This window comes from Athene noctua, unplaced genomic scaffold (genome assembly GCF_965140245.1).
Source record: "Athene noctua unplaced genomic scaffold, bAthNoc1.hap1.1 HAP1_HAP1_scaffold_96, whole genome shotgun sequence".
Taxonomy (NCBI): Eukaryota; Metazoa; Chordata; class Aves; order Strigiformes; family Strigidae; genus Athene; species Athene noctua.
In genome coordinates, this window is record NW_027437581.1 from 336,961 (window position 1) to 343,200 (window position 6,240).

Genomic DNA, 6,240 nt, shown 5'->3' on the forward strand with positions numbered 1-6,240 from the left:
CAGCGAATTCCCTGCTAGCAGCTTCCCTGTGGCGGGGAAGTGCAAACATACACGTTTTCGGCCGAAAACGCGTTTTCCGGCGAAAACGCACACCACGGCTCTTTCTGAGAAAAAGCAAGCACGGAGGACGATAATCGCTTTTGCCCTGCGTAGCGTTCCGGGCAGCGGGTAGAACCAGGCAGCGAATTGCCGGCTAGCAGCTTCCCTGTGGCGGGGAAGTGCAAACGTACACGTTTTCGGCCGAAAACACGTTTTCCCGCGAAAACGCACACCACGGCTCTTTCTGAGAAAAAGCAAGCACGGAGGACGAGAATCGCTTTTGCCCTGCGTAGCGTTCCGGGCAGCGGGTAGAACCAGGCAGAGAATTCCCGGCTAGCAGCTTCCCTGTGGCGGGGAAGTGCAAACGTACACGTTTTCGGCCGAAAACGCGTTTTCCCGCGAAAACGCACACCACGGCTCTTTCTGAGAAAAAGCAAGCACGGAGGACGAGAATCGCTTTTGCCCTGCGTAGCGTTCCGGGCAGCGGGTAGAACCATGCAGAGAATTCCCGGCTAGCAGCTTCCCTGTGGCCGGGAAGTGCAAACGTACACGTTTTCGGCCGAAAACGCGTTTTCCGGCGAAAACGCACACCACGGCTCTTTCTGAGAAAAAGCAAGCACGGAGGACGAGAATCGCTTTTGCCCTGCGTAGCGTTCCGGGCAGCGGGTAGAACCAGGCAGTGAATTCCCGGCTAGCAGCTTCCCTGTGGCCGGGAAGTGCAAACGTACACGTTTTCGACCGAAAAAGCGTTTTCCGGCGAAAACGCACACCACGGCTCTTTCTGAGAAAAAGCAAGCACGGAGGACGAGAATCGCTTTTGCCCTGCGTAGCGTTCTGAGCAGCGGGTAGAAATAGGCAGCGAATTGCCGGCTAGCAGCTTCCCTGTGGCCGGGAAGTGCAAACGTACACGTTTTCGGCCGAAAACGCGTTTTCCGGGGAAAAAGCACACCATGGCTCTTTCTGAGAAAAAGCAAGCACGGAGGACGAGAATCGCTTTTGCCCTGCGTAGCGTTCCGGGCAGCGGGTAGAACCAGGCAGAGAATTCCCGTCTAGCAGATTCCCTGTGGCGGGAAATTGCAAACGTACACGTTTTCGGCCGAAAACGCGTTTTCCGGCGAAAACGCACACCACGGCTCTTTCTGAGAAAAAGCAAGCACGGAGGACGAGAATCGCTTTTGCCCTGCGTAGCGCTCCGGGCAGCGGGTAGAACCAGGCAGAGAATTCCCGGCTAGCAGCTTCCCTGTGGCCGGGAAGTGCAAACGTACACGTTTTCGGCCGAAAACGCGTTTTCCGGCGAAAACGCACACCACGGCTCTTTCTGAGAAAAAGCAAGCACGGAGGACGAGAATCGCTTTTGCCCTACGTAGCGTTCCGGGCAGCGGGTAGAACCAGGCAGAGAATTCCCGGCTAGCAGCTTCCCTGTGGCGGGGAAGTGCAAACGTACACGTTTTCGGCCGAAAACGCGTTTACCGGCGAAAACGCACACCACGGCTCTTTCTGAGAAAAAGCAAGCACGGAGGACGAGAATCGCTTTTGCCCTGCGTAGCGTTCCGGGCAGCGGGTAGAACCAGGCAGAGAATTCCCGGCTAGCAGCTTCCCTGTGGCGGGGAAGTGCAAACGTACACGTTTTCGGCCGAAAACGCGTTTTCTGGCGAAAACGCACACCACGGCTCTTTCTGAGAAAAAGCAAGCACGGAGGACGAGAATCGCTTTTGCCCTGCGTAGCGTTCCGGGCAGCGGGTAGAACCAGGCAGAGAATTCCCGGCTAGCAGCTTCCCTGTGGCCGGGAAGTGCAAACGTACACGTTTTCGGCCGAAAACGCGTTTACCGGCGAAAACGCACACCACGGCTCTTTCTGAGAAAAAGCAAGCACGGAGGACGAGAATCGCTTTTGCCCTGCGTAGCGTTCCGGGCAGCGGGTAGAACCAGGCAGAGAATTCCCGGCTAGCAGCTTCCCTGTGGCCGGGAAGTGCAAACGTACACGTTTTCGGCCGAAAACGCGTTTTCCGGCGAAAACGCACACCACGGCTCTTTCTGAGAAAAAGCAAGCACGGAGGACGAGAATCGCTTTTGCCCTGCGTAGCGTTCCGGGCAGCGGGTAGAACCAGGCAGAGAATTCCCGGCTAGCAGCTTCCCTGTGGCCGGGAAGTGCAAACGTACACGTTTTCGGCCGAAAATGCGTTTTCCGGCGAAAACGCACACCACGGCTCTTTCTGAGAAAAAGCAAGCACGGAGGACGAGAATCGCTTTTGCCCTGCGTAGCGTTCTGAGCAGCGGGTAGAAATAGGCAGCGAATTGCCGGCTAGCAGCTTCCCTGTGGCCGGGAAGTGCAAACGTACACGTTTTCGGCCGAAAACGCGTTTTCCGGCGAAAAAGCACACCATGGCTCTTTCTGAGAAAAAGCAAGCACGGAGGACGAGAATCGTTTTTGCCCTGCGTAGCGTTCCTGGCAGCGGGTAGAACCAGGCAGAGAATTCCCGTCTAGTAGCTTCCCTGTGGCGGGGAAGTGCAAACGTACACGTTTTCGGCCGAAAACGCTTTTTCCGGCGAAAAAGCACACCATGGCTCTTTCTGAGAAAATGCAAGCACGGAGGACGAGAATCGCTTTTGCCCTGCGTAGCGTTCCGGGCAGCGGGTAGAACCAGGCAGAGAATTCCCGGCTAGCAGCTTCCCTGTGGCCGGGAAGTGCAAACGTACACGTTTTCGGCCGAAAATGCGTTTTCGCGCGAAAACGCACACCACGGCTCTTTCTGAGAAAAAGCAAGCACGGAGGACGAGAATCGCTTTTGCCCTGCGTAGCGCTCCGGGCAGCGGGTAGAACCAGGCAGAGAATTCCCGGCTAGCAGCTTCCCTGTGGCGGGGAAGTGCAAACGTACACGTTTTCGGCCGAAAACGCGTTTACCGGCGAAAACGCACACCACGGCTCTTTCTGAGGAAAAGCAAGCACGGAGGATGAGAATCGCTATTGCCCTGCATAGTGTTCCGGGCAGCGGGTAGAACCAGGCAGAGAATTCCCGTCTAGCAGCTTCCCTGTGGCGGGGAAGTGCAAACGTACACGTTTTCGACCGAAAACGCGTTTTCCGGCGAAAACGCACACCACGGCTCTTTCTGAGAAAAAGCAAGCACGGAGGACGAGAACCGCTTTTGCCCTGCGTAGCGTTCCGGGCAGCGGGTAGAACCAGGCAGAGAATTCCCGGCTAGCAGCTTCCCTGTGGCCGGGAAGAGCAAACGTACACGTTTTCGGCCGAAAACGCGTTTTGCGGCGAAAACGCACACCACGGCACTTTCTGAGAAAAAGCAAGCACGGAGGACGAGAATCGCTTTTGCCCTGCGTAGCGTTCCGGGCAGCGGGTAGAACCAGGCAGCGAATTCCCTGCTAGCAGCTTCCCTGTGGCCGGGAAGTGCAAACGTACACGTTTTCGGCCGAAAAAGCGTTTTCCGGCGAAAACGCACACCACGGCTCTTTCTGAGAAAAAGCAAGCACGGAGGACGAGAATCGCTTTTGCCCTGCGTAGCGTTCCTGGCAGCGGGTAGAATCAGGCAGCGAATTCCCTGCTAGCAGCTTCCCTGTGGCGGGGAAGTGCAAACATACACGTTTTCGGCCGAAAACGCGTTTTCCGGCGAAAACGCACACCACGGCTCTTTCTGAGAAAAAGCAAGCACGGAGGACGATAATCGCTTTTGCCCTGCGTAGCGTTCCGGGCAGCGGGTAGAACCAGGCAGCGAATTGCCGGCTAGCAGCTTCCCTGTGGCGGGGAAGTGCAAACGTACACGTTTTCGGCCGAAAACACGTTTTCCCGCGAAAACGCACACCACGGCTCTTTCTGAGAAAAAGCAAGCACGGAGGACGAGAATCGCTTTTGCCCTGCGTAGCGTTCCGGGCAGCGGGTAGAACCAGGCAGAGAATTCCCGGCTAGCAGCTTCCCTGTGGCGGGGAAGTGCAAACGTACACGTTTTCGGCCGAAAACGCGTTTTCCCGCGAAAACGCACACCACGGCTCTTTCTGAGAAAAAGCAAGCACGGAGGACGAGAATCGCTTTTGCCCTGCGTAGCGTTCCGGGCAGCGGGTAGAACCATGCAGAGAATTCCCGGCTAGCAGCTTCCCTGTGGCCGGGAAGTGCAAACGTACACGTTTTCGGCCGAAAACGCGTTTTCCGGCGAAAACGCACACCACGGCTCTTTCTGAGAAAAAGCAAGCACGGAGGACGAGAATCGCTTTTGCCCTGCGTAGCGTTCCGGGCAGCGGGTAGAACCAGGCAGTGAATTCCCGGCTAGCAGCTTCCCTGTGGCCGGGAAGTGCAAACGTACACGTTTTCGACCGAAAAAGCGTTTTCCGGCGAAAACGCACACCACGGCTCTTTCTGAGAAAAAGCAAGCACGGAGGACGAGAATCGCTTTTGCCCTGCGTAGCGTTCTGAGCAGCGGGTAGAAATAGGCAGCGAATTGCCGGCTAGCAGCTTCCCTGTGGCCGGGAAGTGCAAACGTACACGTTTTCGGCCGAAAACGCGTTTTCCGGGGAAAAAGCACACCATGGCTCTTTCTGAGAAAAAGCAAGCACGGAGGACGAGAATCGCTTTTGCCCTGCGTAGCGTTCCGGGCAGCGGGTAGAACCAGGCAGAGAATTCCCGTCTAGCAGATTCCCTGTGGCGGGAAATTGCAAACGTACACGTTTTCGGCCGAAAACGCGTTTTCCGGCGAAAACGCACACCACGGCTCTTTCTGAGAAAAAGCAAGCACGGAGGACGAGAATCGCTTTTGCCCTGCGTAGCGCTCCGGGCAGCGGGTAGAACCAGGCAGAGAATTCCCGGCTAGCAGCTTCCCTGTGGCCGGGAAGTGCAAACGTACACGTTTTCGGCCGAAAACGCGTTTTCCGGCGAAAACGCACACCACGGCTCTTTCTGAGAAAAAGCAAGCACGGAGGACGAGAATCGCTTTTGCCCTGCGTAGCGTTCCGGGCAGCGGGTAGAACCAGGCAGAGAATTCCCGGCTAGCAGCTTCCCTGTGGCGGGGAAGTGCAAACGTACACGTTTTCGGCCGAAAACGCGTTTACCGGCGAAAACGCACACCACGGCTCTTTCTGAGAAAAAGCAAGCACGGAGGACGAGAATCGCTTTTGCCCTGCGTAGCGTTCCGGGCAGCGGGTAGAACCAGGCAGAGAATTCCCGGCTAGCAGCTTCCCTGTGGCCGGGAAGTGCAAACGTACACGTTTTCGGCCGAAAACGCGTTTTCTGGCGAAAACGCACACCACGGCTCTTTCTGAGAAAAAGCAAGCACGGAGGACGAGAATCGCTTTTGCCCTGCGTAGCGTTCCGGGCAGCGGGTAGAACCAGGCAGAGAATTCCCGGCTAGCAGCTTCCCTGTGGCCGGGAAGTGCAAACGTACACGTTTTCGGCCGAAAACGCGTTTACCGGCGAAAACGCACACCGCGGCTCTTTCTGAGAAAAAGCAAGCACGGAGGACGAGAATCGCTTTTGCCCTGCGTAGCGTTCCGGGCAGCGGGTAGAACCAGGCAGAGAATTCCCGGCTAGCAGCTTCCCTGTGGCCGGGAAGTGCAAACGTACACGTTTTCGGCCGAAAACGCGTTTTCCGGCGAAAACGCACACCACGGCTCTTTCTGAGAAAAAGCAAGCACGGAGGACGAGAATCGCTTTTGCCCTGCGTAGCGTTCCGGGCAGCGGGTAGAACCAGGCAGAGAATTCCCGGCTAGCAGCTTCCCTGTGGCCGGGAAGTGCAAACGTACACGTTTTCGGCCGAAAACGCGTTTTCCGGCGAAAACGCACACCACGGCTCTTTCTGAGAAAAAGCAAGCACGGAGGACGAGAATCGCTTTTGCCCTGCGTAGCGTTCTGAGCAGCGGGTAGAAATAGGCAGCGAATTGCCGGCTAGCAGCTTCCCTGTGGCCGGGAAGTGCAAACGTACACGTTTTCGGCCGAAAACGCGTTTTCCGGCGAAAAAGCACACCATGGCTCTTTCTGAGAAAAAGCAAGCACGGAGGACGAGAATCGTTTTTGCCCTGCGTAGCGTTCCTGGCAGCGGGTAGAACCAGGCAGAGAATTCCCGTCTAGTAGCTTCCCTGTGGCGGGGAAGTGCAAACGTACACGTTTTCGGCCGAAAACGCTTTTTCCGGCGAAAAAGCACACCATGGCTCTTTCTGAGAAAATGCAAGCACGGAGGACGAGAATCGCTTTTGCCCTGCGTAGC